General features: G+C 41.8%; 1 protein-coding gene across 1 annotated transcript in view; it reads right to left on the reverse strand.

Annotated features, from left to right (window-relative positions):
• PAPPA (pappalysin 1) overlaps window positions 1–27,002 on the reverse strand; it is a 268,195-nt gene that overhangs the window by 226,110 nt on the left and 15,083 nt on the right. The window lies entirely within an intron of this gene.

Genomic DNA, 27,002 nt, shown 5'->3' on the forward strand with positions numbered 1-27,002 from the left:
AGATAGCTCAAGTCCTTAGGCCCCTGCAACGTGCACTCCTGGAGCTATGCTCCAGACTCCTGGCTTTGGATCGGCCTAGCTTCAGCCATTGCAGCCATTTGGGAAGTGAGAGACCTCTCTCGCTCTGTGCCTTGGCCTCTGTAAGTCTACCTTTCAAATATATATATATATATATATATATATATATATATATATATTTCTTTAAAAAAGAGTGTATTTGCCATTGGTTGAACTCTTTAATTAACACACAATTATTCTTAGGTGTTTAAATTTAACTGAAAAGTGATCTCTGTTAAATGTAAGAGTGGGAATAAGAGAGGGGAAATGTACAGTTTGGCACATGCTCACTTGGAATTACCCCTAATGGTAGAGCTAGAAACATGCCAGGAGATTCCAAATCAATCCCATCAAGGTGGCATGTACCAATGCCATCTTACTAGTCAAAGTGATCAGTTTCAGTTCATAATTGATCATAATGATAGGATTAAGTGCCAAAGGGATCACATAAACAAGACTAGTGTCTACTAATAATAACTGATAGAATTAAGAAGGAAGGGCTGGCGCCTGCGGTGCTGGCATCCCATATGGGCACCAAGTTCTAGTCCCAGTTGCTCCTCTTCCAGTCCAGCTCTCTGCTGTGGCCTGTGAGGGCAATGGAGGACGGCCCAGGTGCTTGGGCCTCTGCACTTGCATGGGAGACCAAGGAGAAGAACCTGGCTCCTGGCTTTGGATCGGTGCAGCGCCAGCCGTAGTGGCCATTTAGGGAATGAACCAATGAGAGGAAGACCTTTCTCTCTCTCTCTCTCACTGTCTATAACCCTACCTGTCAAATTAAAAAAAAATAATAATTAAAAAGGAGAGAACGGGGGCCGGTGCTGTGGTGCAGCGGGTTAACGCCCTGGTCTGAAGCGCCGGCATCCCATATGGGCACTAGTTCTAGTCTCAGCTGCTCCACTTCCAACCCAGCTCTCTGCTATGGCCTGGGAAAGCAGTAAAGGATGGCCCAAGTCCTTGGGCCCCTGCACCCATGTGGGAGACCAGGAAAAAGCTCCTAGCTTCAGATCGGCGCAGCTCCGGCCATTGAGGCCAACTGGGGAGTGAATCAATGGATGGAAGACCTCTCTCTCTCTCTCTCTCTCTCTGCCTCTCCTCTCTGTAAAAAAAAAAGAAAAGAAAAGAAAAAAAAGGAGAAAGCAATCCAACATGGGAAGTGAGATACACAGCAGACTCATAGAATGGCAGATGCCCTAAACAGCACTCTGGCCTCAGAATCAGCCCTTAAGGCATTCAGATCCTGCTAAAAAGCCCATGAGAGTTTCTCAGGCATGGAAAACCAAGACACTGTGGCAAAAAAATGACCTAAATGAAAGATCTCTGTGAGCAAGATCCCAGCAGAAAGAACAGGCCATCGAAGAAGGAGGTACCTTTCTCTGAAGGGAGGAGAGAACTTCCATTTTGACTATGGCCTTGTCTAAATAAGGTTTGATGGGAGGGAGGTTATAGGGGGAAAAGCTGCTACAATCTAAAAGTTGTAATTTTGAAATTTATATTTATTAAATAAAATATTTTTTTAAAAAAAGAGTGTATTTGAAGTGTAGGTTTATCTGGGAGCTGAAAGGAGAAACAGTAGGAGAGAACAACAAATGGAAGATGTTCATGTAAAGGGCAATTCCCTATTATAGCTAACATATCACTGAGTGTCTATCTGTCATGAACAGTTACTAAGTGGTCTGTGGTGTTGAATTGCCTAGAAAAACTGGCCTAGAAAAATGAGAGTCAAGGAATGAAAAGTTAGTCCTTCTGTCTCTTACAGGAACCTTGGCTGGCCCGGATATGGAATGGCAGATATGCTTCATTGCCATGCTGGAAAAGTTTTCAAAGGTCATTATATCCAATTCCTTCACTTAGCAGGTGAGTCTCAGAGAATTGAAGGCATTTGTCATGTTAAATAGCTACTGGTAAATATACAAGGAGCCAATTCATTTTGTCTCCTCTAACATGAAATGTGTAACAAGGAGACTTCAAAAGTTCATGAAAAATAAAATTAAGAGATAAGTTTATTTTGGCACAAAAATTTTGAAATCTATGCATTTTTTCATAGTATGTATTTTCATAGTATGCATTATGCATATTTATAAAACATGTACCTTATTAATATAAAAATGTTAGGGATTCCTGCATAATTGTTAATAATAATAAACAAAATCTACCAAACTTCCATGTCAGATCACGAAGTATGCTATAGTCTGTACCTGCATTAACTCATTTAATCCACATTACACTCCATGATGCTAATACAAGGGGTCTTCAGAAAGTTCATAAAAATGTGTATTATGAAATATCTATATTTAGATTTCATTTTATGGTACTAGAATAAATATATCCTTTTAAATATGTATTTATTTATTTAAAAGGCAGTGACAGAGAGAAATAGAGACAGAGACAGAGATCTTCTATTCATTGGTTCACTCCACAAATTGCTGCAACAACCTTATCTGGACCAGGCTGAAGCCAGGAGCCAGGAGCTCCATCCTAGTCTCCCAAGTGGCTTATAGGGACCCAACATAGGCTACCTTTTGAGGTGCATTAGCAGGAAGCTAGATCAGAAGCAGAGTAGCTGGGACTTGAACCAGCACTCTGATATGATATTGCTGTTATTGCCAGCAATGTCTTAACCTGCTGCACTACAATGCCAACCCTAAACAATCTTTCAATTCCATTTTTCCATGAACTTTTTCAAGTACCCTTGCATTAAGTTTCTTATTTAATTGAGGAAGATATGGAAATTCAAGCAGTTGAAAAGACAAGCTCAAGGTCAACTGATTGGACAGTAGATCCTAGATCAACCATCCCCTGAGGTTCATTGTCCTGTATACTAATTTACAGCACTTTCCTTTCTCTAACACAAATCACCAGGGATCTAGAGCACACCATCTACCTGGGAGGCAAGAGGTGAGGAGGGATGGTGTCACAAGTTTGGGGAATTCCAAGCCAGGCAGCTCTAGATTTACTCTGAGAACTTCAGAAAGTAGCTTAGTGGATCCTCTCTGGATCTCATTATCTTCCTGCTCATCAATTCATATTCTCTAGCCTTTCTGGAATATATCCAGTGTCCTTGGCATAGAATAAACTCTTGGGTGGGGAAAAAGACTTTCTAATTAAAAGTATATTTTAAGAGTTAATGATGTATGAGGCCAGGTGGGAGGAGAAAGTGGGAGAGACAAGAATGAATAAAAGATGATAATTTAGAAGGACAGTCCCTACTCTGAGCTGGTGAATCACTGCGGTCACCATAACTCTGAGCATGCATCTATCATTAGTGCTCATTAAATGAGCATGGAGAGCTTCCAGCAAAATCAATAGAAGAGCTCCACACAGTTTTTACTTGTTTGTGGGCACTGGGACCTGAAAATTTATGTAAATATCTCTGTTCACAGCTGATGTGGCCAGCAGTATTGGCCAAACATCTGAAGCTCACCTACACCTCTCTTCCTACTCTGTGCCAAGCAGCTTTTCAGGTAATTGCCAGAATCTCCTTACAATGCCATCCTATCCTACTCTTAGAGTCTAGGTGACCTTAGCAAAACATCAACTACTCCTTTGGGTCTTGGTTCTCAATCTGGTGAAGCAGGGAACTGGATGACATTGCCCATGATAAATTCAGTCCAAGTCTCATTTTCTTCATTACAGGTTCCCAATGACACACACAAGGTATCTTTTCCAAGAAGCTTTCCTTGATAGCTCTATGAGTAGTGATCATTCTCTTGTATGACACTGGTTTACTTTTAGGAGACTTGGCATTGACTCTCTGGTTTTGTAGTTGCTTGTGTCCTTGTCTTTGTCTCCTCTCAACTATGAGCCACAACCTGCATCCTGGACATCTCTGTAACTGAACCAGCACCTTACTACAGCTCACACTTAGTGTCTCATGAATGTGCACAGGAATGATAATAAATAGAGCAGAGAGAGAGAAAAGGTAGAGACTTTGAGGATAAACACTATTAAAGCTTTTAATTTATGTCTGTGACTAAAAGACAGAGAGATTTATAGAATAGAATGTATTCTTGGTAGGGTAGAAACTGCAGGATCTTTGAACTTGGAGTAGTCTGCTTTGACAGCAATTACTAGCAGTATATTTGGGGTGAATCACTTCACCTCAGGGAACCAGAATCCCCTGCTCTCTGTCTCTCTTTAAACATGTTGTCATACTTAAAAGATCTAGTGGATATAGCATCCTCGATGTACAATGGCTATCCAAATGGGAGTTCATTTGTACAATGCCGGAGGGACCAGGAGTCATGTCAAGGATGAAAAGTAGGAAATGACTGAAAACAATATACAGAAAAGCCAAAGAGAGAAGGTACCCTGAAGGCATCTTGCCTAATGTATCAAGAGTTAGTAGGATGAAGGCTCAAAAAAAGCACAAGCCATCCTCAAACCTGCTTGCAAATGCTGCTTAGAAATCATGACTCCCTGTCAGCTTAGATATTAAGAGACCACAGATTAAAAGCTGCCACCCCATTGGGTCCCTCCAAAGCCAAATATCTGACTCCAGATTTCATGAGTTGCCAGAGACTGGTGAAGCAGGGAACTGGATGACATTGCCCATGATAAATTCAGTCCAAGTCTGATTTTCTTTATTACATATCTTTCAGTACCTATTATAAGAATTACAAGAGTGAAAGCTCCTGGAACCACCATATCCCTGCTTGCTCCATCTCTTCTTAGCTCTTCTTCTCTGCCCCCTCCATCTAGTTCTTTCATCCATAAAAAAGAAAATGATGGGTCTTCTAATGAGAAAATTAACATCTGAAAAAAGATCCTTTTACCTCTCACTTTTTCTCTCTCCTGACCTGCAGGTTTTATTTTGCCAGGGGCTCCCAGTCTTTGGTTTTCCTGTTGCCTTTGGAAGGCAGCTGGCCTTGGTTAGCAAGGTAAGATGTTTACACAACTGCAGGATGCTCTCAGATCTGAACTTTCCCGGGGCTTGGGACCCTGGCTCAGGCCAATTCTGTTTGCAGTTTAGAGAAAAGGGGGAAGGAATGAGAAAGCCCCAGACCCTGCAATATATTGCTAAGGAATAAGGGGTGGCTTAGCCACAGGAGACAGAAGGGAAGTGCAAAGAGGTTTTCAGTGGAACCAAGAGGAAACACATGAAGGGAAATGAGAACCTTGAAGCAGTGGCTTTAGAAGCTCAGAGGGAAATATTTACCTGGAGAGTAAGTGGCAAAAGGAAATTGCTGAGCTTCAATAGGAATGGGGGAGCAGAGTGTTTGGTGATGGGGTTTATTTCTGTCTGAAAATAACTTAACAGTAATCACACTCCAGGGGCTTGGAGGGTAAGCACCCCTGTGCCACCATCCCAGAACTGGGGATTTGGCACCAGAGATCTGAGCATGGCTTGCCAGGCAACTTTGCCAGGGACAAATCACACCACCCCCCTTCGTGAGTCTCATTTCCCTTCTCTGCAAAAGGAAAGGTCTGGATAAAATGATCCCCTGATAGAATTTAAAAGCTCTTTTGTTCACTGTTAGAATGGTTCCTTGTAAATAGAAGGTTCCCAAAAAACATGTGTTGATTTGAACCGGATGCCTTATGTCATTCACAATTTCTGCATGCTTAGGTTCTTTCTGCTCTGGTTCTTGCCACACAGGACACAGAACAGTATTCTCTAGAGGACACAAGAGTACCCTCACACCTCCGCACTGCCCTTCCTCACAGTTCCTCAGCACAACAGACACAGGAAAAGAAAACAGTACAAGTTAGTCTGAAGTCTGCACTATCTGCGTGGAAATAGAGGATGATCCAAGGGACACCTCCCCGTATGGTAGGAGGGAAGGCCACAAGCAATTCTGCACACAATCTACATATAAATTACATATATCTGCCTCAATGCTATAAAATATAGTTAGACAATGAAGGTGCAAGAGCACTATGGTTGGCCACTAAGGTGTGCAGCACTGTTCAGGGAGAGTGGTTGAGGGTGTCTTTCTGCAGCAAAGGTTTGATGTAAAAAGGGTTTCAGAGGCCCCCAGAGGCTTCAAAATTATTTACACTCATTGTCTCATCTCATCTACCCATTCACTCTCACCACAAAGAGGAAGAACAACCATGAGGGAGGAAGAACAGCCTTGAGAGAGAAAAGCACAAAGGCAGAAGGCAGTCAGGGATGCTCTGAAAATCCTGGCCAGAGCTGCAGAGGGAGAAAACTCTGGGTTTGGGGGATTACTTCCAATGTGCCAACCTTGGGCCAGTGTTGTGGTACAGAGTTAAGCCACTACCTGCTACATCAGCATAATATATCAGAATGCAAGTTTGAGTTCTAGCTGTCCCCCTGGGAAGGCAATGGAAGATGGCCCTAGCGCTGGAGCCCCTGCCACCCATGTGAGAGACCAGGATGGAGTTTCAGGCTCCTGGCTTCAGCCTGGTCCACGCTGGCTGCTGTGACCATTTGGGGAGTGAACCAGTAGATACATTTCTTTGTCTTTCTGTCTCTCCCTCTCTATCACACTGCCTAGCAAACAAGTAAAAATAAACATTTTAAAATAGAAAAAGGCACTAGCCCCAGAAGGCATGGCAACCAGGCATAACAAATCTTCCTCTTATAGTACTCATCATACTTGTCTCTGTCCAAACACTCTTCACTCAAATAATTACTCATTCAATGTCTGTGTTTCCCTCATCTGTGTCTATTTTAATTTATAAATGCTCAATATCCAGCATGGTGCCTGCTATATTGCAGGTGTTCCATAAAGTTTGTCATTGAAAAAGAAAAATAAAGGAAGAAAAGGATGGGGGACACTTCCCTATCTTTGCTGTCTCTGTCAGAGCATGCTATCCTTTATTTAGTACTTACTGAATACCATGCACGGTATTCTCAATATGGTAGTTCTCTCAGTCTTCACAAGGGAGCTATCAGCATTATCTATTTGTCAGAGTAAACTGAGGTTCAGGAAGGAGAGTGGCTAAATAAGCCATTCTCAAAAAGACAAATATTTTCTCTGAAATGTGGAAGTTAATATAGAATACAAGTAATGTATAGGAATGAAACAAACATCTTGTGATATCATTGTCATTTTAGCCCTTGTTTATACTCCTTTAGATCTGTGGTCTTCCCACTTTTTACTTGGTGAATATTACGGTTAGTGGTAAACTAAACCTATGATTATAGAATGGATTAAAATTATGTCTTTGCAAAAATTAATGAAAAGAAAAGCAGGGAGGGAAGAAGGGATTTGGAAGAGAGGGGGAAGAATAGTTATCTTCTTAGAACTGTAGCTATGAAATAAATGAAATCTTTTCTCTTTACATTAATAAAAAAAAGAACTCAGAGCTGTAGGATTTATGCTCATGTCCTTAGTTTTGTCACTTCTTAAGGTGCCAAGTACCAAACATTTTATTGTAGGCTGTTTAAAGTTATGACACTCTCCAGAAATATTTCTGTAAGTCTTATAGCACCAATACAAGCAAACTGAATTAAATTGTAGTCTCAGAGGCAGCTTCCCATGCTATTCTTCTGCCTAGGACTTAAACATTGAAAAACAGGCTGTGGTGTAGTGGATTAAGCATCCACCTGAAAACTGGCACTGGCATTCATGTGGGCACTGGTGTTCCAATGCTGATCCAGCTCCCTGCTGATGGCCTGGGAAACCAGCAGAACATGGCCCAAATCCTTGGGCCCTGCACCTATGTGAGAGATCTGGAAGAATCTCCTGACTCCTGGCTTTTGGATAGGCCTAGCTCCAGCTGTTGTAGCCATTTGGGAGTGAACCAGCGGATGGAAGATCTCTCTCTCTCTCTCTCTCTCTCTCCTTCCCTCCCTCCCTCACTTCCTCTCTCTCTCTCTCTCTCTTTGTCTCTCTGTAACTCTGCCTCTCAAATAAATAAGTTTTCAAAAATTGAAAAACAAAGAAACAAACCCAATGATTCCTATTACCAGTGCCTAACCTGTTTTAACAGGCTCACTGTAGTCCACAAGAACCTCGGGTTGTCTTGTGCCACGCTGTCTATCTAGAGTTTAGAATGGCTTCCCAAGCTCTCCCTTCAACACCTACACTTCCATCCCTAGCTTCTGTGCCTGTTGGTTTCTGATCCCGGTTTGTTACAACTTTCAGTGTTTGCACTGAGTCCCCTGCCCCTGCCTCCAAGATTACTGTCATACCCTTGTTTTTTCCCTCCCTTCCTTTCCATCTGTTGTGTTCTGAATTGTGTCTTTCCAAAATGTCTAGGTTAAAGTTGTAACCCCTGTACCTCAGCACATGACTATATTTGGAAATAGGGCATTTAAAGTAGTGATTAAACTAAAGTGAAGTCATTAGGTGGGTCCAAATCCAGTATGGCTGTCATTACTAGAAGAGAAAATTAGGACACAGATAATGTACAGCGGGAGGACCATGTGGAGACTCAGAAGATTTCATCTATAAGCCTAGGAGAGAGACAACTCTCAGAATAAACCAACTCTTTGGACACTTTGACCATGGACTTCTGATTGCCAAAATAGTAAAAATTAAGTAAATAAATAGATTTCTGCCATTAATTCCACCCAGACTGAAGTCCTTTCTTATGGCAACCCTGACAACTATTACACAACCATTCAACAAATTTTTGAAGCTTCCTCACTGAAATTCTCTAAAATCTATCCCATCTTCCACTACCTTGTTCCCCAGTTAGAATCATTCACTTGAAATGATACGGTGCTTCCATTGACTCAATTCTTATTATGAGCATAGCAAGGTATATTAACTAGGAGGATATGAAATCTGGTGTCATGGTCACCACATACAGGAAACATTCCCTACTGGGCAGGAGTACTTCTGTGTTTCCATGTGAATGCACCTTTATGAAGCACTTATTGATATCAAGTACTAAGGTAGCTGCTTCCATCCAAAGTGTCTCATGTAATCCTCACAGCAACCATGCACAATTACAGATGAGAAAACTCACACCGCAGAAAAGTAAGGTCCTTTTTCCAAGGTCACACAACACTAACTATTAGAAAGAACTGGAATTCAAGTCTTCTGATTTTAGATTCAATTCCTCTACAGCTGACAGAAGTCCCAACCATGTCTCCATCCTGTAGACTTTTTTCCTAGGATGTTGTCTTAGGATGGTTTTAACTCAATACAAAATTAGCTCTGAAATCATCCCTGACTAAGGAGGAGGATTAGCAATGGATGACAATTTATATCTATTTTCTATTAGTGTTTGTTTTCTCTCATTGGGAGAGTGGATATAGGAGGAAACTGTACCCAGATATTTCTGTCTTTTAAAAATTTAAATAATGATAATAATAAACAGGTTTTGAAAGCCTGAGGAAACCACAATACTAAGTTTCATCTGTTTGACCCCAGAGGCAGAGCTCAACCCCAGGATGCTTTCTTTCAATTGGAGAAGCCATCAGGCCATAGTCAAGTTGCTTATGTCCAGCTCTGCTGCTGCTGTGCCATGGGCCACTGGATAAACAGCTTCCATCTCTGTTCTTCTTCACTCCCCCTCCCTGTAAAATGGGGGAGTCCTATCAGGCCGTAAAGGAAGCCCCTTCCATTTCAAACTCTGTGACTCTAGGATTGTGGTTTATTACACATCCCAGCCTTGGTTCCCACTGCAGGACACATAAGGTCATGAATGGGAGGGGGGTGGTGGTGCAGGGAGGAAGGCAGTTTCAGGTCTTCCAACTGAAGAATGCCTACTAGCTGTGGGGCATCAGCCAGCAAAGTATAAGTAGAGGTGAGAGGATACGGGGATGAAAGGGGCGAATTTAGGTCAACAATCTAGTTTCTTTCGGGAGGCTAAAAGAATTAAAAGCTAAAGGTTGAAGCTAGTCCCTTTTCTGTTTTGTTTTGTTTTCTCTTCCATGATTTAATCGCTGGTATCAAAGCCACAGAGGAATGCTTGAGAGAGCAATCCTATGGAAAGCTTTTATCTGTCCAGAGGAGAGTGATTAAAACAGACAGATTTGGGTTAAGTACACCCGTGGTCCCTGTACTTGGTGCAGTCGGGGGGGAGACCCACCAAAATGACCTGGAGGATTCCACAGCACCCGGCACTCAGAGGAAGGCTGGGATGTCACTGAGGAGGGCACCTAAGGGAAGGTCCCTCAGCATCTTCATCCTTGTAGGCCCACCCTGGCTCAAAGGATCCCCTCAGGCTCAGTGGGAGCTGAAGGCTAAACGTCAATCACAGTGGCTGGAGGGTCAATCCAAGTTGTACTGAATTCCAGAGAGCCCTGTCTCCTACAAGAGAGGAAAGGGCATCAGAGGTAACTATGTTGGGCACTTCACAGGGTCAAGGTGAGCTTAAGTGTTTCATATATGTTAGGCATACAGGTGTAGAGGCAAGACCAGATTTCCCTTTGTAAGGCTGTATGGAGCAGTAGAATGAGCATCCAAACTGGCAACTGTGTCTGCTCTTCTGTCTTTTTCCTTGCCAAGAGCTCTTATCTGAAAGCCCCCTGACTCCAATAGTCTCACACTCTTATTTTACTTTACTAGCTGTGTGGCCTCTGGCAATGTAACTCACCTCTCTGAACCTTATTTTTCTCCACGTGTACTCTAGGGATGAAAAAACCTTATCTTGTATATGACATAGAGCTCTTTTGAGGGAGAAAGGAGATAAATATATGCATATTTTCTTGTAAACTATTGGAGGCTATCCAGATGGGAGGCAAATTTGAAAGGATTATGCATAAGGGTTCCTACAATCCAAAACTTTTATTAACACACAGACTTATGTCGTGCCTTTGGATGCTGTTGAAAGGTGGAGGGGCACCTGTGTTCTCCTCTGGCTCTTGACTCTCCATCCTATCTCCTTTCCTCATATGTAAGTAGCCTGTGTGGACATGGAAAGGTCAGGGTGTTGCAGGTCCACAAATATGAACACAGATGTTAGCTCCATCATGTCCTAGCTATGTGAGTTGGGAAAGCAAGGGCCTCTCTCCTAGTACTGCTCTTCTCATCTGTAAAGTGGGGATGATACATCTACCTCCAACAGTTGTAGTGGGACTCATGAGATAATGAAGTTCCAGGACTTGGCAAGTGTTCACTAGCAACCTAACAAGTGTTAAAAGACACTGACTGTTCAGACAGGTCTGTTTTGAACCCCGATTTGCTACATGGTTGCTGCTTTGCCTTAGGCACATTCTCTTCAACCTCTTTGACACTTTCCTTACATGTAAGCTGATGATAACAAGTACTTAGCACATAGTGCCTTTTTGATGATCTAGTGAGAGAATACAGATACTCATTTGTATAATTACAATTTTTATTGCCTTTCATTAAAAAACTATCCCTTTCCTCAGAATTGGGATGATGTGTTTTTTTCCCTTCTTCTGTGCTGTTACACTCTATTCTTTCTGGAGATCTACTTTCATTGTTCTTGTCCATACACTGTCAATGAAATTGTTGCACAGAAGAGAAAGATGATAAAGAGAATTGTTTTTATAGCACAAATTGGATCCCAGTGGACCAAGGGGTGCTGACACTGTATCTATCCTGAAGGAGAAGCCCTAACTTTGGTCATTTGATGACTTAGGGACTTATGAGCTTCTCTTTTCAGCCACTAAACAAATCTCAGAGTTAAAGACCACTTCCCAGGAAATTGTCAAAGATTCCGACATTCTGTAGTCTCCACAGCCTTCAAATAGCCCCCAAGCCATTCCCCTTCACCATTCATGGAGTCAGGCATGGAAGTTCCCTTAATGATCATTTAGTCATCCCTTTAACACCTAACTTCATGTTTGAATCATCACAACATCTCAACCAGTGACTGATTGCACCTGCAGAATCAGAGAATCCCTCCCTGCGAGAAGATACTTTGAGCATTTCTCAGTGCTCTCTTAAATAGAACCTAAATCATTTTTCTTTCCTTTCTACCCAGTGACTCAGGAGCTGATTTCTGGAATCCTTAGATAGATGCTGTGCCCTTTTACCCAAGACAGCCCTTGAGAAGTCTGAGGCTTTTGATGTGTCCTCCTTGATCTCTTAAATGCCCCACATTATTGTCCTTAATTCCTGCCTGACTCGTGCATCTATCCATCCACTGATTGATTAAATATTTATGGAGCATCTATTCTATAGGTTCTGGATAGACATCCAGGGATTGACCATGACCAAACATAGGCTGTACCTTTATTCCATAATGCTAGTGCCAGTCCTCCTGCTCATGCAATATAGATATGATAGGAGTTGATAGTATACAATTAGGAAGATCTATTATCACTTTGTCCTCCTCCTCACACAGTCCCCAGAATTTCTACTTTGATTTGTTCTAATGGCACTCATAGCCACATGAACCTATTGAGAAAAAAACATAGCCACCATTTATGAGGTGTCAAGTACAAGGCCAAGAACTTCATATGTGTTGGCCGGCGCCATGGCTCAACAGGCTAATCCTCCGCCTTGCGGCGCCGGCACACCGGGTTCTAGTCCCGGTCGGGGCACCGATCCTGTCCCGGTTGCCCCTCTTCCAGGCCAGCTCTCTGCTGTGGCCAGGGAGTGCAGTGGAGGATGGCCCAAGTGTTTGGGCTCTGCACCCCATGGGAGACCAGGAGAAGCACCTGGCTCCTGCCATCGGAACAGCGCGGTGCGCCGGCCGCAGCGCGCTACCGCGGCGGCCATTGGAGGGTGAACCAACGGCAAAAGGAAGACCTTTCTCTCTGTCTCTCTCTCACTGTCCACTCTGCCTGTCAAAAATAAAAAAAAAAAAGAACTTCATATGTGTTATCTCACTAAATTATTATAATTACTCCATGAAATAAGCTATCCTGACCCCATTTTACAGGTGAGGAAATTAAAAGTCAGAGAGTTGCAGTGACTTGGCAAAGATCAGCAGATTTGTTAATAATACAAGTGGGATTAGACCTGACTCTGAATCTAAAATGAAGATTTCACCAATGCCATACATTTTCCCCAGGAAATATAAGCCAGGGTTCTTTTTAAGTTAATTGACTATTTCTTCAAATAGTACATCATAAAATTTCTCCAATACTGATTGTATGCTGTTGCTTATAACAACATAGAAGCGTCTTAACTTTCCCTGAAATTTTAAAGAGTACAAACCATCTTAATTGTTTCATTTGCTTCTCCCAACAATCTTTAAATGAGGAAAAAGAGAGGTTATGATTTTGTTCACACAAAGGGGGCAAACTGAGGCTTCACAATGGACATTGACTTGGCCAGGTTCACCAAGTTTGTGAGAGATAAAGGAAAGAAGAAAGAAAGGGGAGCTTCCATTCCTGATCTCCTATACTGGTCTAAGTAAGATCATTGTTTTGTAAAATCCATTATCATAGGTTCGGAAGGACCCAGAGGGCAAGGAACATTTTTGATATCTCTAGGGTTAGCACAATAACTGGTAAGTAAAAAACACTGATTAATGTTGATGAAATACTTATATACACATAAGTATGAAAGAGGAAATAAATGAGTGCTTGTGAGGGCATTTGCATGATTGAAAGCACAATGAAGACTCTGGTGCTTAAGACCACGATTTGGGAACAAACACAGCTGTGTTAAGTCTTGGCTCCAAAATAACCTCAACACAGCTCTGGCTAGGAGGTTTGTCTTATTACACCACTCAGGGACTATTTAGCAAAGTGTCTGGTGTAAATAAGCACCCAAGAAATGTACATCGTTATGTATGTATGTGAGGGCAGGAAATACTAAATGCACATGAGAAGTGCCACAAAAAAGGAGACAGAATTGGAAGAGAAGAAGAAAAAGAAATGAGCTAATAAACTCAGAAGTATATTTTTACATGTCCCTTCAGATTCACAGAGATATGTCAATTTGAGGCCACCAACAATAATATTGTTATTCTCAGTACTTCAGAGAGGGAGATAGTGGTGGTTCTTTGCACTGCTGGAGAAGGAAAAGAAGTTCCTTGAAATGAGAGTTTCCCCCTCAGTTTTGTTATAATCAGATCTTGGCTCCTCTTGACAACTTTAATTTTATCCTTGTGAGTAACTGTGTATCTGTGTGCCTACGTGTGAGTTTATGTGTGTGTGCATACATGCTTAGAGTTTCAAAGAATATCTTCTATATCGCTTAACATAATGGCAGCATGTAAGGGGTATACTCAACAAACTTTTAGTGAGTGAACGATCTTTTTGCAGTTATGTGGACACTATAGTATTTGATCCAGAAGTGCACAAGGAGAGGGGCATTTATTTTTCCAAGATGTGCAGGCAAGTTGTGATTTTAAATCTCAGCTCTGCTCCCATGTAACGTGAAACTGGGGCAAGTCACCACACATGTCTGATATTTTCTTTTCTTACTTTGTAAAATGATCGTACCATTAACTCACCATAAAGTGTTAGTGATATCATGCATGGGAAAGCATGCCATTGCCACTTGGTATATCCTCATCAACATACTTGGAACACTCTCTTAACTAACTCATGTCCCCACACTATCATCTCCTTGATACAGACTCTAGAGTATAACTAGCTTCATCTTCCTAAAATGTTGCTTCCCTGTATTTTCCCAAATAGACAAACTTTTCTCTGATGTCCTAAGGGTCAAGGCCAACCCCGACTTTGTATCTCAGACATTGGTTTCAAACTATCCTTCTTTGCACAGACTCTCACTTTGGCTCACACTGTTTCTAGTGTGAAATGCCTTCCAATTGTGGCTGTCTTTCCTCTTTTCTGGGTTTTTAGACAAATATGAGTATTATTTCTTCTGATAGAACTTCAGTATTCTTGTCCATAATCTTTGATGGACATCTGCCATCTATCATCCTCTAAAACAGATGTGGTCTTTGGCCACAGCATCAGCAAAGGAAACTTGGATTGTTTCTTGATAGTCTACACAGATAGTTTTGAGGGAAGGGCCTTTATTCTCCTGAGTATTTTTTCAGGTCCTGGTACTGTTTTGGGTTATTTGGTTTCTGGTCTGCTTTCTCCTTCATGGAGAATATCACTGTTGACAGTATGATTCACTTCTAAGATCACCCTCAAACTATCTCCCTTACTCTTCTGAACGTTTCATGAAGGCAAAGAGCCTGCCTGATGCCACTCTGTATATTGGCCTTACCATATGGTGCCTAGGACATAAGTACTCAATAAACATTTGTTGAGTGGATGAATGAAAAAAAAAATTTTATGGGCCTAAGGTTTGTGCAGAAACTTGGTTTGAGAGAATTTGGGGGGTTTCAAATAATCCTTGATGTTCTGAATCAGTACTTGGATGAATAATTGGATGTTCGTTTAACACTGGCTAAGCTCTTTGCATTCTGGCTCTCAATTTTTTTTTATCTATACGATGGGAGGTTGGCATTGAATGTTATTTGTGGTTGGTTATGTAGTATAGTTAAACTAACAACAGGAAGTCAGGAAAACAAACTGGGTTGTGCATTGGTATGATGGAGTTATATGATCTTAGGCAATCCATATTCCTTCTCTACTGTCCTTTTTCTCATCCTTGAAAGGAGAATACTATGATGAAGTAATTTCTAGAAATTTTCTTGACAATGAAGGAAAACATTTCTAAGTTGGAGGTAATAAGATATATAGAATTGATCTTTGGCAAAATATCCCTTTTCATCCATGTTTGGAATATGACTTTTATGGGCAATATGCTCTTTTGCCTTCAGGGCTTCCTTCCTTCCTTCCTTCCTTCCTTCCTTCCTTCCTTCCTTCCCTCCCTCCCTCCCTCCCTCCCTCCCTCCCTCCCTCCCTCCTTCCTTCCTTCCTTCCTTCCTTCCTTCCTTCCTTCCTTCCTATCTAACATCAATCATGATTGCATTGGTATAAAAGCAAATGGAATTATGTGGCTAGAATCATGTTTCTTTTTTTTTTTTTTTGACAGGCAGAGTGGATAGTGAGAGAGAAACAGAAAGAAAGGTCTTCCTTTTTGCCATTGGTTCACCCTCCAATGGCCACTGCGGCCAGCGCATCTCGCTGATCCGAAGCCAGGAGCCAGGTGCTTCTCCTGGTCTCCCATGCAGGTGCAGGGCCCAAGGACTTGGGCCATCCTCCACTGCACTCCCGGGCCATAGCAGAGAGCTGGCCTGGAAGAGGGGCAACCGGGATAGAATCCGGCACCCCAACTGGGACTAGAACCTGGTGTGCCGGTGCCGCAAGGTGGAGGATTAGCCTTTTAAGCCACGGCGCTGGCCCTAGAATCATGTTTATGTATAGTATTATTATATTATTTTTTCTTATGATTTGAAAAGTTACTTAACAATTTTAAGGGCCCCTAAAAGAAAGGAGACCTCCCACATTGTGCCCGCAGTTCCTAATGGATGAGCCAGGTTGCTTCCATCTCTGGACCTCTGTTTCTCATCTGCCAAAGAACATCAGGAGAGGCCATGAGCACCTGCAGCCCAACTAGGGAGACAAGAGGAAAGAGGATGGTTCCCACATGGGTAAGCCAAGTGATGTAAATTTCATACTTGATGCAGACCCACAGCAAGCTATATAAAAATGCACACCAGACAGTGTGGGCTGAGCTCTGGAGACAAAAGCTCTTCTCTTGGATGAGCCTCATCACCTCATCTTGGCCCACACAGCCAGGGGTGAGCCTTTCAGGGAGAGAGATGGCAAAGGGAGATATAGAAGGACAAGGCCAGACAAGCAGATCACTACTTTGTAGGGCTGGTGCCATCCAGAATTACTCTCCTAGGAAGAGAGAGCAAGGATAGCTGACATTTACCAAGTGTTTACTGAGTGCTAGGCATTGTGCTGAACACTTTGCGTAGACCAACTCAGGCAGCCCTTGCACTAATCCAATCAGGAAGACATTGTTATTCTTTCCATTTTTAAGATGAAGAAACTGAGACTCAGAGAGCTTGAAACACTTGCCTAAACTTGAGTAGTTTGTTGGCAAGTGACAGATTTTAGGACCAATCTCAGGCAATAGGACTCCAGGGTTCATGTACTTAACTTCTGAATATGCTGTCCAACCAAGGAAGAACTAATACATGAGGATAAGGGACTGTTCTTAATTATACATTTTAAAAATGTAGTAAAGCAAGTTCTATATTACAGGTACAAGGAAACAGACCTCAGTGGGAGTTTCCCTGGATGAGTCTCAAAGGGCTGAGCCTTGAAGAGGTGTAGAATTTGGGTGGAGAAAAGCTGAGCAAAGACTACATCTATGTAGGAGAATGGAATCATGAGCAAAGGTGAGAGCTGTGAAGTCACCTAAAGATAACTCCAGAGATGAGGAAGATATCTTCTTTTGATAGAATTGAGTCTACACCGAAGATTAGAGGGAATGAAATAACAATGGTCATCTGAGGCTAGAGCATGAAGGGCCACAAATGACAAACCAAGAGATCTGAAATTTATTCCACAATGATAGGGAATCTTTGGTATTTCTTGAAGATGGGATTCGATGAGGAGCGGGATTATTAGCTGGTGATGACAAGGCTCTAGATGAATTTATATGCTCATTAGAACTTCATAAGATAAATTTTGTTCTTCTAGGTAAAGGATGATAAGTTTAGCTTTGATCCTGATTTCTAGTTGACCTTGATCAAATGTGATCTGCCTTCAGTCTCTTGATTAATCCATTTATTCAACTAGGAGAAGATGGAGAGTTAATCTCAAAGTCCCTTTCCAACTTTGGTTGTTTATCATATAAACTCCTTAAAGGGAAGAAAATGTATACCTTTTGATTTTACACCTAGTGTTTAGCTTGGAACTTGATACATGCTAGACTCAATAAAAAGTGTTGAATGCATAGAATGGATTGAGTTTTTAGCTAAAGACTCTTATGGAATCTTCAGAGTATTTTAAATGGAAAATTTGCAAGTGATGACCACTTGTTAAACAGGAAACACAAAAACAAACACTTCACTAATCCAGACAAACTAATACTGCATTTTTTGCTGTAAAAGATGCTTAGGAGGGGGCAGGGTATCTGGCAGAGTGGTTAGGCCATCCCTTGGGATGCCCTTATCTCATATCAGAATCCCTGGGTTTAAGTCCCAGCTCTGCTTCTAATTCCAGATTCCAGTTTACATCCTTGGAGGTGGTGGGTTATGGCCGAAGTAGTTAGATCCCTGCCAAACACATGGGAGACCCAGATTGAGTTTGAGGCTCCTGGTGGTTGTCAGCATTTGGGAAATGAACCTGTGGCTAGAAGATTCCCTCTCTCTCTCCCTCTCTCTCTCTCTCTCTCTCTCTCTCAATAAAATAAACAAATAAATAATTGTCTCAAAGATGATGAGTAATTAAAGACTATGGAATAGAGGAGACTGATGGGGAGCAGAACAAGGAGGAAGGAGAGATCAAGGGGGAAATTAAACATGAAAGAGCTAGGAGAAAGGAATATGTGTTCTGGGAATATCAACTACTTTAGTCAGAGAAATTCATTTAAGCCAATGGTTCTCAATCACTGAGGCTTTTGCCCTCTGTGGGACATTTGTCAATGTTTGCATACACTTGTGATCATAACAATAGGGGAGAAGGTGGGGACTACAAACTAATTTGTAGAGGCCAGTGATGCTGGCAAAGATCCTACAGCACAAAAGAAAAAGTCCATGACAAGGGATTATACATTTCAGCGTGTCAACACTGCAAAGAGTATTATGGTAGGAAATGCTGTTTGAAGAGCAAGTTGAACATAAGACTAAGAAATTTAGACTTATCTAGAGAGGTCTGTGTTGGAGTGGCTAGTATATCCACCCTAGGGACTGATTCAACAACTTGTATGCTGTTGACCTTGGAAAACTCACAATTTCTCATCAGGAAAAGAGACACTACTAGTGACTACAGAGGATTGTTATCAGGATTAAAGAATTAATGCATGCAAAAGACTTAGAACAATGCCTGGCACACATTACATGTTAAATACATGAGGCATTATTACAACTATGGGTAGGTCACAGGGAGCAAGAGTGTCCTCTTGGTTGCTGACAATTCTAGGAAAATGATTTAGAGCTCACAATCATGGTGTGGCTATTACATCTACACAGTTATATCCCTTCAATCAGCTTCTGCCTTGACACTGTAGACTGAATGTGTTTTGGTTTATTTTGTTTGCAAGCAACTGTATGAGCTTTGTCTCCTAGATATCCATGAATCCCAGGCCAACATCAGACTGCTTCTCCTGTCTAGGATCCTCATGGTTTTAATGAATAAGTGGAAGGAAATAGAGAAAGCCAGACATGTGCACAGATGGAAAGATGGAAGCCTTCCGCAAAAACTGCTGCCAATGATACACACTGTTCATGGGGATTCCAAGGACAAAATTGGGGGCATATTTTAGAGGCTTGTTTGAACTACTGATACTGTTCTTTTGGAGCTCTTGTTTGTAAATAGATATTTCTACTGACATTGGGCTTTGTAAGAGTGGACAGAGTGGGGGCTGGGGATGAGGGTTGGAGAAAAATGCAGGTTGTGTCCGAGAGCCTTAGACCATGTGTTTGTTGTTGAGAATACAAAGACCTCACTGTATTAAATGAAAATGCTTGTTTTACAAGGCGAGTGGGAATATGATAGGTACATGTTGAAAATGCTTCAGAAACTGAAACAACCCCATGCCACGAGGACTTCCTGCTACATCATACATCTAGAGGCACACATGGGTTGTGAAAGCTCAGCACCACTAAACAAGGACCTTGGGAGGCTGTGGACAAAGAGAGTCCCTGGAGCTGAGTGACTGGCAGTTCTCTTCTCTGTTCCCACCTATGAAGCTTGCCCTTTTCCTAAGAGCAGGGCTCTGTTTCACATTTTCTATTGGTTTTCCATCACCTGCTGATTTAAGGGTAAAAAATGTTATTGACCTAAAATATTACTGTTGATAAAGGAACCACTGGCAGTCTAGATCCAGATTTGGAGAACTACTGGGAATACTTATAATTATATAACAAGGCAGGCAGAGTACTTTATTTTTTTCAAAATAGTTTTCAGCTTCTCAAGTGAGTGTTTTCAAACTGTATTCTTTGAAAGTTCAGGGTTTGGTGGAATGTTTCAGATTTTTTTTTTTTTTTTGACAGGCAGAGTGGACAGTGAGAGGGAGAGACAGAGAGAAAGGTCTTCCTTTGCCGTTGGTTCACCCTCCAATGGCTGCCGCGGCTGGCACACTGCGGCCAGCGCACCGCACTGATCCGATGGCAGGAGCCAGGTGCTTCTCCTGGTCTCCCATGGGGTGCAGGGCCCAAGTACTTGGGCCATCCTCCTCTGCACTCCCTGGCCACAGCAGAGAGCTGGCTTGGAAGAGGGGCAACCGGGACAGAATCCGGAGCCCCGACCGGGACTAGAACCCAGTGTGCCGGCGCCGCAAGGTGGAGGATTAGCCTGTTGAGCCACAGCGCCGGCTGGAATGTTTCAGATTTTTACAGAGACTCACAGTGGCTTAAATTAAGAATTTGAGTCTACTAAATCTTACTCTGACCCTAGCATATAACTTGCTAAATGGAAGATTAAATGAATGGAAGATGGGTGAAAGAAAGGATAGAAAGAAAATAAGATGGAAAAAAGTAAGAGTTGTTAGCTGGATGGATGGATAAAGAGGTGGATTAATGGAAGGGTAGATGTATGAAAGTATGCAATGAAGGGTGAAAGGGATGGAGGGGGAGGGGAATATGGTTGGATGAATGGAAAGATGGATATGGAAGGGTGGTTGGATAGTTGGGTTCATGGATTTGTGGGTGAATAACTATGGACAGGTCCATGCCTGTCTATATTTGAAATAAACTTGCCTCTATAAACATTCAGAATAATTCAGAGACCAGATTTGAATAAATAAACTTATAGACTATATATCTAGGGAACAAAATTGTCCCTCCTAAGAGGGAAAAATTTCTGATTCTATCGACTCCAGCAAGGATAGAGATGAAAGAAAAGGTGCCCTTAGCCTGATTTGACAATTCAACATCAACAGTCTTACTTCCACAGACTCCATATGACAACTCAGAACCAACACTCTCACTTCCATAGGCTCTCTGGGACAACTCAGCATCAACACCCTCACTTCCACAGACTCCCTGTTACAACTCAGCATCAACAATCTCACTTTCACAGACTCCCTGTTACAACTCAACACCAACACCCTCACTTCCACAGACTCTGTGACAACTCAGCATCAACACCCTCACTTCCACAGACTCCCTGTGACAACTTAGTACCAACACTCTTAATTCCACAGACACCAAAGGGCAACTGAACATCAACACTATCATTTCCACTGACCCTTATGACAACTCAACAGCAACATTCTCACTTCTACAGACCCCTTGTGGCAACTCAACATCAGCACTCACTTTCATAGACTCCCCAAGGCAACTCAGTATCAACACTCTCACTTCCATAGACTTCCTACAGCATTAAGATATTGGAAATTTATCAGTTAGTATTAGCAGACACTAGTCTTGTTTATGTGATCCCTTTGACTCTTAGATCTATCAGTGTAATCAATTGTGAACTGAAATTGATCACTTGGACTAGTGAGATGGCATTGGTACATGCCACCTTGATGGGATTGTATTGGAATCCCCTGGCACATTTCTAACTCCACCATTTGGGACAAGTCCGATTGAGCATGTCTCCAATTGTACATCACCTCCCTCTCTTATTCTCACTCTTATATTTAACAGGGATCACTTTTCAGTTAAAATTTAAACACCTAAGAATAACTGTGTGTTAATTACAGAGTTCAACCACTAGTACTAGAACAAAACAAAACAAAACAAAATAATACTGAAATGTATAAAGTATTACATTGTACATCAACAGTCAGGACAAGAGCTGATCAAGTCACTGTTTCTCATAGTGACCATTTCACTTCAACAGGTTTCCCCTTTGGTGCTCAGTTAGTTGTCACTGATCAGGGAGAACATATGATATTTGTCTCTTTGGGCCTGGCTTAATTCACTCAGCACAATGTTTTCCAGATTCCTCCATCTTGTTGCAAATGACCAGATTTCATTGTTTTTGACTGCTGTATAGTATTCTATAGAGCACATGTCCCATAATTTCTTTATCCAGTCTACTGTTGATGGGCATTTGGGTTGGTTCCAGGTCTTAGCTATTGTGAATTGAGCTGCAATAAACATTAATGTGCAGATAGCTCTTTTGTTTGCCAATTTAATTTCCTTTGGGTAAATCCCAAGGAGTAGTATGGCTGGGTTGTATGGTAGGGTTATATTCAGGTTTTTGAGGAATCTCGAGACTGACTTCCATAGTGGCTTAAGCAGTTTGCATTCCCACCAACAGTGGGTTAGTGTCCCTTTTTCCCCACATCCTCTCCAGCATCTATTGTTGGTAGATTTCTGAATGTGAGCCATTCTAATACTAACTGATAGTCAAAAAGGGAGAGAACGATCCATCATGGGAAGCGGGATACACAGCAGACTCATAGAATGGCAGATGTCCTAAATAGACTCTGGCCTCAGAGTCAGCCCTTAAGGCATTTGGATATGGCTGAAGAGCCCATGAGAGTATTTTAGGCATGGAAGGCCAAGACACTCTGGAAAAAAAAAAAAAAAAAGAAGAAGACCTAAATGAAAGATCTCTGCGAGTGAGATCCCAGTGGAAAGAACGGGGCCATCAAAGAAGGAGGTACCTTTCTCCGAAGGGAGGAGAGAACTTCCACTTTGACTATGGCCCTGTCTGAATAAGATCAAAGTTGGCGAACTCTAAAGGCTTCCATAGCCTTGGCAACTCATGACTAGAGCCTAGGGAGATTACTGACGCCATAAACAAGAGTTTCAAATTGTTAAGTCAACAACAGGAGTCACTCTGCACTTACTTCTCATGTGGGATCTGTCCTTAATGTGTTGTCCAATGTGAAGTAATGCTATAACTAGTACTGAAACAGTATTTTACACTTTGTGCTTCTGTGTGGGTGCAAACTGATGAAATCTTTACTTAATATATACTAAATGGATCTTCTGTATATAAAGATAATTGAAAATGAATCTTGATGTGAATGGAATGGGAGAGGGAGTGGGAGATGGGAGGGGTGTGAGTGGGAGGGAAATTATGGGAGGGGGAGAAGCCATTGTAATCCATAAACTGTACTTTGGAAATTTATATTTACTAAATAAAATAAAGATATTGGAAATTTAAACAGGTTCAGGAACTGAACTGATATGCCTCCTGCCAGCATGTTGGGACAATTGATCCCTTTAAGAAACTGATAAAAACTTTGGAGTGCATAAAAATTGTGCCACCTCAAATTTTTACAGAAAATGTCTTAGGGTTCACAAATGTCATAATGTTCCCCTTAACATCCTATTTGTCTGTTGGTGTAAAATATGAGTGCTGTATAGGCCTTTTAGTTGGTAATAGTATTAGTAAGGTAATAAGTAATATTGACCAAAACACTAAGACTTAAATAAAATGTCAATAATCAATTCACATCATGATAATTCTACAGTTGAGGTGTTGCTTTAGGACTCCTGCAATTCATTGTCACAGTGATTTTTGAAACATGTATACCAGATCCTATAGCTCCATTGTTTGCAGCTCTTCAAGAACTTCTCAGCACACCTAGATTAAAATCTAGACTCTGTGATTTGAGGTGTCTTTAATCTCAATCTGACAAAGATTTTTCTACATCTTACACATCTGCTCCTTCAATGTGCTGGACTTGCCCTGTGTCGTGGTTTATTCACTAGCTCTTCTGTCTGTCTCTTTTTCTTTAACCTCAGTCACTCATCTTTTCACATGGCTTTGTCTTTATCCTCTGTCATTTAAGTTTTAGCCTGGCTACACAAACCAATGTCCTTGTATTCCAGTCATTCTCCATAGCATCCTCTTTTAAATTCTTATAGGACTTATTACAATTAGTATATAATTCCTTACAACTGTTTATTTGTTCATTGCTTATTATGAAACTATCAATCCACATGAGCAGAGGCTCATTCTGTCTTGTTCTTTACTAAATCTAAAAGTGCTGGGTACATGGTATACATTTATTAATAGATAAAGACTTACAGGGATTTTTTTTTGGAAGTTTGGTATTATTACTACTTCGCTGTGGGAGCCTGAACAAATCTCTTTCCTCTGTGGACTTCAGGTTTCCTAAATGTAAAAGGAGAATTTAAGTACTATCCAATTATAGGATCCAATGATCAGAAATCTTCATGTCTAAGTTCAAGAGAACTGAATTAAAATCCTGGGACAACATGGAAGAATAGAAGGAATGGTCAAAAAAAAAAAAAAAACTGAGCCCTAGTCCTTCTTTGGTCCTAACCTAGGTAGAACCTGAGATCATTGATTTATATTTTTTGGATAATATTCTCCATCTGTGAACTGAACAGACTGGACTACATAAGCTCTAAATTTACATCATTCATCCATCAAGGTATCGACTCACAAATATTAACTGAACCCTGCAATGTGACAAGCCCCCCAAAAGGTGTCTCTGATCATGGAAGATATTATCCTGCTCTCAGATTCTCTGTGGAGATTATTGAACCACTTATGAAGGTTGCAGGAGGAGCATGGATATGTCCCACACAATCACACCAAGTTCTTTAGCAGCTCTTTTCAGTGATGGGATTGGAAGACTGAGGAAGGACCATGGGGAAAAGATTTAGGGTTAACAGGGATAGTAGACTGGCTAACCAGAAGAAGAGGAGGCATAGTGAGGGGAAAAGTTAGCAATAATATATGTTTCCTTTTTTAAAAAAAAAAATATTTTCTTTATTTGAAAGACAGAGTTACAGAGAGAGGAGAGGCAGAGAGAGGTCTTCCATCTACTGGTTCACTCCCCAGATGGCTACAATGGCGAGAGCTGTGCCAATCTGAAGCCAGGAGCCAGGAGCTTCTTCCAGGTCTCCCACATGGATGCAGGGGCCCAAGGATTTGGGCCATCCTTTACTGCTTTCCCAGGCCATAGCAGAGTTCTGGATTGGAAGAGGAGCAGCCGGGACTAGAACCAGCACCCATATGGGATGCAAGCGCTTCAGGCCAGGGCTTTAACCTGCTGTGCCACAGCACCGGCCCCTAGTATATGTTTCAACACACTATTTTTTTTTATTTTTTATTTTCATTTTTTTTTTTTTTTGACAGGCAGAGTGGACAGTGAGAGAGAGAGAGACAGAGAGAAAGGTCTTCTTTTGCCGTTGGTTCACCCTCCAATGGCCGGCCGCGGCGGCTGGCACACCGCGCTGAGCCGAAGGCAGGGGCCAGGTGCTTATCCTGGTCTCCCATGGGGTGCAGGGCCCAAGCACTTGGGCCATCCTCCACTGTACTCCGGGCCATAGCAGAGAGCTGGCCTGGAAGAGGGGCAACCGGGACAGAACCCGGCGCCCCGACTCAACACACTATTGATCAGCTCAGGCAAAACAGAGTCATATCTAATAGTCAATATCATTCATAATGTGTTTGCTTTCACTTTTTGGTCTTTCTTAAGACCCATGTTGTGAACCCTCAAAGCACTTTTTATTCACTGCAATCATTTTTTAAATATTGATTTTACTTATTTGAAAGACAGAGTTACAGAGAGAGAGAGAGACAGAGAGAGAGAGACAGAGAGACAGAGAGAGAGAGGTCTTCCATCTACTGGTTCACTTCCTAAATGGTCATAACAGCTGGATCTGGGCAGATTTAAAGCCAAGAGCCAGAAGGTTCTTCTGGGTTTCCCATGCGGGTGCAGGGGCCCAAGAACGGCCATCCTCCATTGCTTTCCCAGCACATTAGCAGGGAGCTGGATTGGAAGTAGAGCAGCCAGGACTCGAACTAGCGCCCATATGGGATGCTGGCATTTCAGACTGGGGCTTTGACCCACTGTGCCACAGTGCTGGCCCCCACTGCAATCATTTTTAATCACCCTGTCCTCACTCGTATTTAGAGCTATCTCAAATCCATTCTTTCACTTAACAAAGCTTACACTAGTACTGTGCTAAATGGTAGGAATAATGCAGAAGTAAAGACTGAAATGGCCCCTGCTCCTAAAGAGCTCAGACAAGTGAGGAGAGCCCAATAGGTATGAAGACAATCAGCAGCACGTGATACATGTTATGCGGGTGAACACAAGAAACTACCTGGACTCGATTCAGATAGTGATGGAATGAATTATCCATTCATTTCCTAGCATCATACTCCTAAAAGCTACTTACAATAAGCATCCACAGCTGAGGCATGAATCTAGAAGTGTAGACTATTCTCCTTTGACTGATGATTATGTGGTTAAAATGACATGCATGACTATACACACAAGGAAAGCAGAGCATGCACACCACATACATATACATGCCATCTACTTCACAAACAAATGTCACAATGCTTCCAGGTGGAAAAGGACTCTTATGCCCTTGAAATCATCTCAGAGCACTTTCTAGTCTGCTGATAAACATGCCTCTGTGTTCCCCAAGACACTATTAATTGCTTGGTTATAATAGTTACCATGATGTCATATATGTTTACCAGTACACTTCCACCACTAGGGAGCTCCTTGGGGGAATGGAACTGTGTGTGCCTTGTTCTTTGTAATCACCAACTCCTAGCTAAATGTATTATACATAAAAACTGCTCAATATCTACCTATTAAATACTCGAATAGATGAATAGAGAGATTTAAGGAAGGAAGGAAGATTTACCTCTCATAATAAACTTTCACTTCCTATTTATCCTCACGTAATGCCTCAAATGAAGGTTTGCCACATAAATGCTTATGAAGAGTTATTGAACAGCTGCACAATGTTTTCTAACAAGCTCACCAATGTGAACCCACAATTATAACTATTATTCCACACTGTAAAGGAAAACAAAGAGACCCAGTGGAAAGGGCACTGATTTGGGAGGCAAGAGACCTGAATTTTCTAATTTCAATTTTACTGCCAATTTGCTGCTTAACCTTACTCAACTTAGCTTACCAACAAATTAATTTGCTTGGACTGCAGTTTCTCCATCTGTATTCTGAGACGATTTGATAAAGTAGATCCTAACATCGTTCCACTTTCAGAATTTGGGAAAGAAATGCATGGGTTTTTAGGAGATTGGGTCTAATCAGCCCACTGGGCTGTGTAAAGGGATCACTTTGTGTGCTTCCTATGGTCTCTATCAAGGCTTAGTGAGTTCCAATGATACCCACAACACAAGTCAG

This window comes from Lepus europaeus, chromosome 12 (genome assembly GCF_033115175.1).
Source record: "Lepus europaeus isolate LE1 chromosome 12, mLepTim1.pri, whole genome shotgun sequence".
Lineage (NCBI taxonomy): Eukaryota > Metazoa > Chordata > Mammalia > Lagomorpha > Leporidae > Lepus > Lepus europaeus.